The 12,247-nt window shown below is 43.7% G+C and overlaps 1 pseudogene; it reads left to right on the top strand.

Moving 5' to 3' along the window:
- LOC127315156 (beta-glucosidase 25-like) overlaps positions 1-12,247 on the top strand; it is a 67,584-nt pseudogene that overhangs the window by 1,310 nt on the left and 54,027 nt on the right.

Here is a 12,247-nt window from a genome sequence, read left to right as displayed (position 1 = left end):
ATAGAAGAGAGTTATGTACAAAGGTCTTTTGTTTTCTACATTTCAACCTTTTATGATTATCCTTCCTTAGTGTTTCTACATTTGTGCATCAGGTATACAACCATATGTAACACTCTTCCACTAGGACCTTCCCCAGGCACTGGAAGACAATATGGTGGCTGTTTAAACTTGCAAATTATGTATGGAAGATTACTGCATGATCTTATTTTAATTGACTCTTTCGTTATATGATCTATGTCTATGTAGCATACATTTTTTATTTCCAAGGGAAAAGGTTTCAGTGATCCTGGGATCTAATTTGCGCAGGGAGGATTTTGTTCACTATGCCTCTACTTGCTTCAAGGAATTCGGAGATAGAGTGAAGCACTGGCTCACTGTTAATGATCCTGGCAGCTTTGCAATTTATGGTTATGATTATGGCATTAAAGCACCTGGATGTAAGGACGGTAAATCATCAACCGAGCAATAAATTGTAGCTCACAAGTTACTCTTAGCTCATGCTGGTACTTTTCATACTTACAAGCAACATTTCAAGGTAATCCATTGCAAATACATCCTTACGTAATCTTTTTATAAAGTAATACGGATTCCTGGATGTACTAATTGCAGAAAGAACAAGGAGGCTTCATTAGAATCACACTTGACTCCAAATGGTATGAACCACTGTCAGATTTCGATGAAGACAGAAAAGCTGCAGCATGAGCAATGGACTTTGAGCTAGGATGGTGAGAAATTAAGAACCTACTTGATATGTCAACATAAGTTAAATTCTTATGTAATTGCAGTAGATAGCCATTTTCTTCTGTATTAATTGTGAAATTTTGCAAATGGGAATACATGTTCTTGGATCCCTTAATGTTTGGGCACTACCCGGTTCTATGCAGAAACTTGTGTGGGCAAGAGGCTGCCTCATTTTTCAAATCAGGAATAACAGTCAGTATTTGGGTCACTAGATTTTGTGGGAATAAACCACAACACAACATTATATGCTAGGAACTTGTTAACACCCGGATTTTTAAGTCCAGATGCCTATTATGCCATTCCTCGCAATCCCAGGAATATTGTTTTTGCGAGACATAATAGATTGATATCACCACACATCATTCATTACATACCATAATCGTCTTACAAATAAAGGATCACATGATCCAGTCTCATTACAATAATAGAAGATATATTAATCCATTACATAACACATAGCGGAAGCGAAATAGCGTAGTAGTAGTCCATTTATTTCACAGGCAACTGTTGACGTCAGGAGTGATCCTAGTTGTCGTAGACGTCCTGCTGTCCTTCTTCCGGGTTCTGGTACTCCTCTTCATAGTCTGGCCATTTGAATAGCCAGGGACACAGCCATGAGTACTTTAAAGTACTCGCAAACTAATACTAAGGTAAATACTATCAACTATAGTAAAGGGGTTCTAAGCTCTAAGTTTATTTGCATAAAGCCAGTTTTACTTCATAAGCATTTGTAATCAAAAACTCCTCATTTGCCTAACTTAACTCAAGTGGGAACATTAGTGTCATTGCCACAATTCAGTTGTGATTCAAAGTCAAAGTCACCTTTCAATTCAATTCACAAGTCACCATTCATAGTTTTAGAAAAGTTCTGATGACGGAACAGTATGGCCTTTCCAACTGTCCATGACTGCGGACACGGCTATTCGAATAGGTTTACACTCTGCAGAGGTTGTACACTTGTACCACAATAATTGCAATAGCTCGTCAGGGGTAACAGGCCCTGATTTATCGTACGCAGTATGCGAACTACCAATCCTAACCTTTCATTTACATACCCTAGTATAGGCACCTCTCCCCATGAGCTTGGCCTCCCGGTGAAAACAAACGGTCAACCCGGGAACTGCACAGGACTTGGGTAGGACATTCACCTCATTTCACGTCATTTCACTTTCGAGGGAGGCAGCCTCAGCATAACCCCTATGACGTTTGTTCAAAGGGAACCCATACTAAAATACATAAGTTTCCAGTTAAGCCTTACCCAGATTCAGATATTGTGGGGATACTTAAGAATTGGAATGGTATCGCATCCGAACCCAACCATCAGTTTTTGGTAAGTTTAACCAAGTCATTCACAAGTCATATTCACCTTCAAAATCTTTCAATATAATGACTCATCATTCCAAGGTTTTCAAAGTCATTGGTTTTCACAAGTTCCCATCTATAGTAGTCAATTTTGGTTTAGCACTAGCAACTAGTCATGAGGGGTGCTAATCAACTTGTATTGCTCTAGGCTAAGTTTGATACTCTTGTATTACTCCCTAACTAACTAAGTAAATCATGAATCAAAAAGTACTTTGATAAACCAAAAGTAGTAAAGCTTGTAAAGTAAAAAATTGGGATAGGATCATTAAGCATAAAGTAAAAAAGTAATGGTGCCTTGCTCTTGTAGAGCTTTGCATTAGTCTAGTTGCATTGGTAATAGCTTGCCTTGGTTGGGGTGATCAAAGTTCTCTTCTCCTTCCTCTTGGTAGAATACCTCCTCCTCTTGATAGTCTCCGGTACTAGCGTCTAAAAACGAATACGAGGATACAATCACCAAACAATACTTAAGTACTCTTAATTAGCCTTAATGGCTCACACAAATGATCTAGCGTCACTACTTAACATTTATCAAAAATTATGCTAGGGTTTCCTTACTCAGTATTAGGAAAGTAATTTCCTCTCATTGAAAAAGTGGATTAGGGTTTCTATTTAGTTTGGGGAGAAATAATTTCCTCTCATTGAATCTTGTTAAGATTTAATTTCTCTTATGAATAATATATGACCTAGGTTGACCAAAGTCAACCTCTTCATACTTATCATTTAAGAAAGTGATTTAAATGAGGTGAAGCACCTCCTACAATTTAATCCTAACATGGTAAAGATTTAATATCAACAAACAATTCATATGAGACCTAAATGACCAGAGTCTCTACCTCATTTTGAAATGTTTGTGACAAGATTTAAATGAGAGAAAAACTCCCATATGATTTATTAATAGTTTTGGACAATATCTTTGACTAGAAATAGCCATATAGTCCTTTAATTAAACTAGGCCATGATCATTCAAAGTAAGCATGGCATATTTTTGCAGAAACAATTAGTGCAAGTTAAATGTGAGCTACAGGAGTTGGAATCAACTCAAAAGCACTTTTGCACTACAAGAAAAGTTCTGATAGACAACGTCTCAAAATCGTCCGCTAAGGGGTATTTTTCGTCGCCTATGGGCCTAACCCGACGATATGGGTTCCGTTGTCGAAACTGCGTCAGGCAAAGTCCTACGACGATTTTTTCGGTCCGTCGCGCTTGGGCGCCCTTCCGCCACGGAAAATCGGACCGTTGCAGAAGTGTTTCCGGGAGCCCGTTGACTGCTGACGTCATGCAACCGACACGTGGCGTACGCCGTTAATCGGCGCGATTAACGGCGTTAACCGCGAAACCCCGTGGTAGATGGTAGGCCCACACGAGGCTGCCACGTCTTAAGCGGGCCGCCCATTAAGTTTGCGGGCCGGGCAGTGACTTAGTTTGACCGGTCAACTATATAGCTGGGCTGGTCCATTAGTTACGTGGGCCGGGCCTAACCTCTAAGGTTGACTGGTCAAAACATTAATGGGCCGGCCCACTAAGCATGTGGGCCGGGCCGAATGCACTCGTTTGACCGGTCAACAGGCAAAAGGGCCGGCCCACAAACATGTGGGACCCACTTTCATGTTATCGGGCCGGCCCATTTACCAAGTGGGGTCCACTTAAAGCAAGTGGGCCGGCCCAAGAAGTTATTGGGCCGGCCCAATTAGCACGTGGGTCTCACTTTCCTGCTAATCGGGCCGGCCCATTTAGTGCGTGGGGTCCACATTAGATCAAATGGGCCGGCCCACCAAGCCAGTGGGCCGGGCTAAAAGCACAGGTGGATCCCACTTTCCTGTTAATGGGCCAACCCATTTAGTATGTGGGGTCCACCATATAGCAAGTGGGCCGGCCCAACAAGATAGTGGGCCGGGCCAAAAACACAGGTGGGTCCCACTTTCCAGTTAAAGGGCCGGCCCATTTAGTATGTGGGGTCCACCATATAGCAAGTGGGCCGCCCAACAAGCTAGTGTGCTCGGCCAAAAGCATAGGTGGGTCCCACTTTCCAGCTTAAAGGGCCGGCCCATTTAGTATGTGGGGTCCACCATATAGCAAGTGGGCCGGCCCAACACGCTAGTGGCCGGCCAAAAACGCAGTGGGTCCCACTTTCCTCTTAAAGGGCCGCCCATTTAGTATGTGGGGTCCATCATGTAGCAAGTGGGCCGCCCAACAAGACAAAGGTCGGCCAAAAGCATAGGTGGGTCCCACTTTCCCGTTAACGGGCCGCCCAGTAAGTAAGTGAGCCGGCCCAAAATGAAAGTGGGTCCCACACTATCATTAATGGGCCGGCCCAATCTGTTATAGGGCCCTGGTTGTTTGACTAGTCAACTTGCATTAAATTTCTTGAGCCTAAAATCTGATATCAATGATACACACAATTACATACACAAATAAAATAACTAGGAAAATTACAAGGCAATTAATGTGCCCAAATAAAAAAAATTACATAGAATCATTGAGGACTTCTATTAGCATCATCAATAACACGTTGACATTTGGCAATCGCCTTGATTGAATCTTGTGTACTCTTGGTCAACATATCGACTACGAGACCTTAAAGCAGCAATACCATGTCTTTTATAAAGTACAAATTTTGAGATGTTCACCTTTGTTTGATGAAAAGAATGGTCTAGGTTGACGGCTATGAGAGGATGCATCGTAACAAAGATCGTAACTTTTTGTGGGCCTCTCTTCTAATGAAGATTGCTTCATCGAATCGCATTCCGATAATAATGCAAAAAGAGTTAAACGATGAACTATGCAAACATGTATTAAGCATTGTCGATATGAGATAGTCACAAGTACTAAGCGCATACTTACATTATATCGTTGCATAGGCTCACGCAGGAACCTTTTTGCGCTCTATCTTCTACTAAGGACTTCTTCATTACAATCGCATTCTAGTAATATTGCAAACATAGTTACAACAGTGAACTATTCAAACATTTATTATGCAATGTAGATATAATATAATAACAAGTTGCATAAATAAGACAATGTATGGAACTTGTACTAAGCAGACTTACATCATAATGTTGCACATGGTCGCTTTGGCGACTATCTTCTAATGATGACTGCTTCACTAAAACTGCATTCTGGTAATATTGCAAAAATAGTTACAACAATTAACTATTCAAACATGTATTACGCAATGTAGAGATCAGATAACAAAGATGTAGCGAACATACTGGCTCGCTGCAGGTCCTTCTCTTGCGTGCACTAGTCGTGGTCGACATGCCTGTCATTTTAGGTTCAACCACAAGTGAAATGCTAATCCTCCTGCTCCATTGTCCTTAATCTGTGTTTAGATATCACATTTAAGACCAAGTCAGCTGGTTTCAAATAACAAAAAACTTGAGCTGCCAAATGAATAAGCCAATATTTACCAGATATCAGATTAAAACCAACTAGATGTTGCTTTGCATGAGATACGAATTTCAGATATTCAGATTTAGAGTAGGGTAATGCCAAGGTTTTCCACATAAAGTAAACTGGCATTAAGAATGACCAAATGTCAGGTTCAAATCACCTTCGCAGTTGCTCCAAGACAAGCATATCAAATAGGCAGAAACATAGTAAAGCATGGATGGCATTGCTATGGCAGGGTTCCAAGTGTTTATCTCTTGCATAAGGAACAATGCATATAGGTTATAGATAATAACGGAAGTAAACTGCCAAAGTTACCAACCAAGAACTCAGATTCCAACCTTCCCTAGCATCCCCGCTGTTAATGTTGGATATTCTAATAAGTGGTTCGCATGATCAATCCCTAGGAAAAATAACATTGACAAGTTAGCCTACGATAATACAAAGACCAGACATGCACGCAGCAATAACTATACAAGTCGTGCGACAGAGCATTCATGGAAAAAAATAGCTATAAGCTAAAGACGAGGTATAAGAGCAAGCAGATTGGAAATGCACATAGCATGATTATAAAAGCGAAAAGAATAAAGAATAGCGAGACACGAAAACAGCTAGCGGCTAGCGGTGAGCTAATGACGTGGTATAAGAACAACCAGATTGGAAATGCCCATAGCATGACTATAAAAGGAATAGCATGCAAGTACAAAAACAAGTTGGCAGCAAATGAATGGGTCCCCTATAAATATGTGGATGCACACAGTGTCGATAGAATGAACAGGATGGTAGCGACCGGATAATGCTTTGGTACTGTACAATATTTAAACGAACTTCATGCGAAGTAACACATCAAGAAATTTAATGGCATATGAGATCTGCAAATAACTACACAAAACATGGCTAAAGAAACACCGCGATCTAACGGGCCAGCGTACTAACCAAGCTGCGGCGGGGTGGACGGGGGCGGCAACTTGCATTCCAGCGGCGGCGAACGCGGGAGACGATGAGTCGACCTTGTTTCAGTAGAAGCGGGCGTTAGTGAAGCAGATCTGGTTGGCTGGCAAGGGATTCGGTGAAGTTGATACAGCCGCTGCGCCGAGGTAGTCGGTGGAATAGATCGGCTTCTGTGGAGGGGGGGGGGCGCGGTGAAGTAGACACGGTTCCGTTGGAGAGGATCCGGTGCGTCGACAGGAAAGGCGTTGATTGCTACGCTGTGGATGAGGTCGGCGGTGAAGCAGATCCGGCGGTGGCGAGGTCGGCGGTGAAGCAGATCCGTCGGTGGCGAGGTCGGCGGTGAAGCAGATCCGTCGGTGGTGAGGGCGGCGGGGGAGTGGATCAGGTGGGTGGACAGCCAACACGATCAAGGCTACGCTGTGGAGGAGTATGCCGGCGGCGAAGCAGATCTAGTACTGTAGAGAGTCAGAGCTTTGGCGTGGGATAGTATTTTTGAGCTAATGGGGCGAATGGTTGGTGGGTGGGTGGGCCTGTGGGGAGGGTTCGGGATCTAGGCAAGATATTTCATTGTTACCGAATGAGCCCTCCATGGTCGGTGGGTTGTAGCTTCCGGACCAGGGTTAAAAGGGTAAAACTGGTCACATGATTTTCGAATGGATGCGGCGGGATGATTTGGCGCGCGGCCGAAATTTTCAGTTTCAAGCTACGAGCAGAACGACAAAAATAATGTTCTTCCCCAGGGAGCTCTCATTTCTTCCTCTTCTATTTCTCTCTCGAGTCTCTCCCACTCCCCTGGCTCCTCTCCCCCTTCTCTCCGGCAGCCTCGCCGGCCGGAGACGAGGCCGACTTCTCTCTGTATATCGTACACCCTCCGAACTAAATTAATTGATTCAACTTTCCTTAGACGTGTATGTATCTCGAGTAAAAACATGTGTGGATACATCCATATTTAGATAAGCATAGTTGAGTCAGTTAATTTGGATCCGAGGGAGTTCATGTTGTTGTAAGCTGATGACCCACAAGTATAGGGGATCGCAACAGTCTTCGAGGGAAGTATTACCCAATTTATTGATTCGACACAAGGGGAGACAAAGAATACTTATAAGCCTTAACAACTGAGTTGTCAATTCAGCTGCACCTAGAAAAGCACTAGCAACAGGGGTGATGTGAAAGTAGCAGTGATATGAGAGCGAGTAACAAAGAATACACAGCAAAGAAGAATAGTAATATGAGAGCAATGACACCGGAAAATAGTTGATACTACTTCCAATGACATGTAGAACAAGTATATGATGATGAGAGATGGACCGGGGTTCCCAGCTATCTACACTAGTGGCAACTCTCCAATAACAAGTGTTGGGTGAACAAATTACAGTCGGGCAATTGATAGGATTGAAATAGCATTAAGACAGAATATCAAGATCATTAATCATGTAGGCATGTTTTCCAATAATAGTCGTACGTGCTCGCAATGAGAAACTTGCACAACATCTTTTGTCCTACCAGCCGGTGGCAGCCGGGCCTCAAGGGAAACTACTGGATATTAAGGTACTCCTTTTAATAGAGTACCGGAGCAAAGCATTAACACTCCGTGAAAACATGTGTCCCTCACATCACCGCCATCCCCTCCGGTTGTCCCGATTTCTGTCACTTCGGGGCCTTTGGTTCCGGACAGTGACATGTGCATACAACTTGTAGATACAATCTAAGCAATAAGTATAGAGCTCAAATCTAAGATCATGCCACTCGGGCCCTAGTGACAAGCATTAAACACAACAAGATTGCAGCAACAATAACTTCATAAACTTTGTAGATAGACAATCATAATGTAACAATCCATCGGATCCCGACAAACACAACACCGATTACATCAGATGAATCTCAATCATGTAAGGCAGCTCATGAGATCATTGTATTGAAGTACATGGGGGAGAGAATACCAACTAGCTACAGCTAGAACCCGTAGTCCATGGGGGAACTACTCACGGAGCATGATGGAGGCGATTGCGTTGATGGAGATGGCTTCCGGGGGCACTTCCCCGTCCCGGCAGGGTGCCGGGACAGAGACTTCTGTCCCCCGAATTGGAGTTTCGCGATGGTGGCGGCGCCCCTGGAGTCTTTCTGGAGTTTCGTCAAGAGTTCCGGTGTTTTTAGGTCGAAAGGGATTTTATAGGCGAAGAGGCGGCGCAGGGGGGCACTTGGGGGCTCCCCACCACAGGCCGGCGCGGGCCCAGGCCAGGCCGCGCCGCCCTATGGTGTGGTGGCCCTCTGGCCCCTCTCCGACTCTTATTTGGTGTTCTGGATGCTTCCGGGAAAAATAGGAGGTTTGGTCTTCGTTTCGTCGAATTCCGAGAATATTGCCCGAACAGCCTTTCTGGAACCAAAAACAGCAGAAAACAGGAACTGGCACTGTGGCATCTTGTTAATAGGTTAGTTCCAGAAAACGCATAAAATCATCATAAAGTGCAAGCAAAACATGTAAGTATTGTCATAAAACAAGCATGGAACAACAAAAATTATGGATACGTCGGGGACGTATCATAAGCTTAGATCCAGTGTTTCCCATGAGCAGAATGGCGCAATGGAGTCGGGGATCTCGTCATCGGCTTCAGATCTGGCCTACGGTGAATCTGGCGGATCTTGCCGGCCAAACCCCGATCTGGTGCCATCAAGGTGATGGCGCTAACGGTGAGGCTTGCTTTGGTCAGTGCTTCAGATCTGGTCAATGGGGAAGTCAAGCTGCTAACGTTCACAAGCTCGGGGCATACGACGGCGTCATCCGTCTTGCCCATGAACATCTTGGCCTTTCAGCGGCCCTTCTCAGAGCCAATGTGCCGTTCTTTGAGGCCCTTCTTCTCCTTCGTCCTGGCGACTACCGGCGACACCGTCCCAAGTGGTGCGTCCCCGGCGACGGAGTTGCTGGAAAGGATGCGGAGCAGAGATCTGATGTGCGGTCCAGAAGGACTCGATTGATTTTCTTCTATATGTTTTGGGGTCCTTTTTGTAAAGTTGCAGGTCCTATTAGTTATTGTCTAGTTCTCTTGGACCTCTATGTAATTTTTTGGACTAGTTTCCATTTGCACCGATAAACTTGAATTTTGACAAGTTCACGGGAAAAAAATTCCTTTGCACATATGGCCTATCATGTATGAACATTCTTGAGTTTTAAACTATATGTAATGGCCAGCACTTGCGCAAGGGGCTCGTCTAGTGCGCACTAGTTTCCATTAGTACCGATAAATTTGAATCTTGACAAGTTCTTCGAAGAAAAAATTGATTCACATATAGCCTATCATGTGTGAACATTATTTGGATTTAAACTATACATAGATGGCCAACACGTGTAAGAGGGGGTCCTCTAATGTGCACTAGTTTCCATTAGCACTGATAAATTTGAATCTTTACAAGTTCTCGAAAAAAAATTGCTTCACACATATGCCCTATCATGTATGAACATTATTGGGATTCATATTATATATAGATGGCCAACACTTGTGCAAGGGGTCCTCTAATTCTTGGGGATTTCAATCTATCTATCTCTCTCGATCTATCGTTGGTGGCCAGAACAACACACATATGCATGCACTTTATGCGCAAAGGCGCGGGTGCCTCTAATAATTCATGTGTGTGCGTATATTTGAACATATTCTTGGGGATTTCAATCTCTATCTCTCGATCTATATATCGTTGGTGGATGATACGTCTCCGACGTATCGATAATTTCTTATGTTCCATGCCACATTATTGATGTTATCTACATGTTTTATGCACACTTTATGTCATATTCGTGCATTTTCTGGAACTAACCTATTAACAAGATGCCGAAGTGCCGATTCTGTTTTCTGCTGTTTTTGGTTTCAGAAATCCTAGTAAGGAAATATTCTCGGAATTGGACGAAATCAACGCCCAGGGGCCTATTTTTCCACGAAGCTTCCAGAAGTCCGAAGACGAAACGAAGTGGGGCCACAGGGGAGCCAAACCCTAGGGCGGCGCGGCCCCCCCCTTGGCCGCGCCGCCCTGTCATCTGGGGCCCCTGTGCCCCCTCTCGACTTGCCCTTTCGCCTACTTAAAGCCTCCGTGACGAAACCCCCGCACGAGAACCACGATACGGAAAACCTTCCAGAGACGCCGCCAACGCCGATCCCATCTCGGGGGATCCAGGAGATCGCCTCCGGCACCCTGCCGGAGAGGGGAATCATCTCCCGGAGGACTCTACGCCGCCATGGTCGCCTCCGGTGTGATGTGTGAGTAGTCTACCCCTGGACTATGGGTCCATAGCAGTAGCTAGATGGTTGTCTTCTCCCCATTGTGCTATCATTGTCGGATCTTGTGAGCTGCCTAACATGATCAAGATCATCTATCTGTAATTCTATATGTTGCGTTTGTTGGGATCCGATGAATAGAGAATACTTGTTATGTTGATTATCAAAGTTATACCTATGTGTTATTTATGATCTTGCATGCTCTCCGTTACTAGTAGATGCTCTGGCCAAGTAGATGCTTGTAACTCCAAGAGGGAGTACTTATGCTCGATAGTGGGTTCATGCCTGCATTGACACCTGGGACAAAGGATGAAAGTTCTAAGGTTGTGTTGTGCTGTTGCCACTAGGGATAAAACATTAGTGCTATGTTCAAGGATGTAGTCACTAGTTACATTACGCACCATACTTAATGCAATTGTCTGTTGCTTTGCAACTTAATACTGGAGGGGGTTCGGATGATAACCTGAAGGTGGACTTTTTAGGCATAGATGCAGCTGGATGGCGGTCTATGTACTTTGTCGTAATGCCCAATTAAATCTCACTATACTCATCATGATATGTATGTGCATTGTCATGCTCTCTTTATTTGTCAATTGCCTAACTGTAATTTGTTCACCCAACATGCTGTTCGTCTTATGGGAGAGACACCTCTAGTGAACTGTGGACCCCGGTCCAATTCTCTTTACTGAAATACAATCTATCGCAATACTTGTTCTACTGTTTTCTCGCAAACAATCATCTTCCACACAATACGGTTAATCCTTTGTTACAGCAAGCCGGTGAGATTGACAACCTCACTGCTTCGTTGGGGCAAAGTACTTTGGTTGTGTTGTGCAGGTTCCACGTTGGCGCCGGAATCCCTGGTGTTGCGCCGCACTACATCCCGCCGCCATCAACCTTCAACGTGCTTCTTGGCTCCTCCTGGTTCGATAAACCTTGGTTTCTTTCTGAGGAAAAACTTGCTGCTGTGCGCATCATACCTTCCTCTTGGGGTTGCCCAACGAACGTGTGAAATACACGCCATCAAGCTCTTTTTCTGGCGCCGTTGCCGGGGAGATCAAGACACGCTGCAAGGGGAGTCTCCACTTCTCAATCTCTTTACTTTGTTTTTGTCTTGCTTAGTTTTATTTACTACTTTGTTTGCTGCACTAAATCAAAATACAAAAAAATTAGTTACTTGTTTTACTTTACTTAATATCATGCATGTTTTTATTTCACTAGTTAAGCATAATGGAAAACAACAAAAATATGAGAGATCTTTATGAACTTTATCTTGAATTAGGACATGATGTGTTTGAAGAGAGAATTAAAAAACCCATGGAACTTTATAAGCATGCTAATGGGAATGTTATTACTATGGATGCTTTGAACACCATTGTTGCTAATGCTATGGAAAATTCTAAGTTTGGGGAAGCTGGCTCTGATGAGCATGATCTTTTTAGTCCCCCAAGCATTGAGGAGAAAATTTTCTTTTATGATTACAATATGCCTCCTATATATGATGATAGCCACTTTGTTGAAATTGCTCCCACTACAACTAATAA

The sequence above is a fragment of the Lolium perenne genome, chromosome 7 (assembly GCF_019359855.2).
Source record: "Lolium perenne isolate Kyuss_39 chromosome 7, Kyuss_2.0, whole genome shotgun sequence".
Lineage (NCBI taxonomy): Eukaryota > Viridiplantae > Streptophyta > Magnoliopsida > Poales > Poaceae > Lolium > Lolium perenne.
The sequence above is the reverse complement of the archived record's forward strand: the minus strand, read 5'-3'. Positions and strand labels throughout refer to the sequence as shown.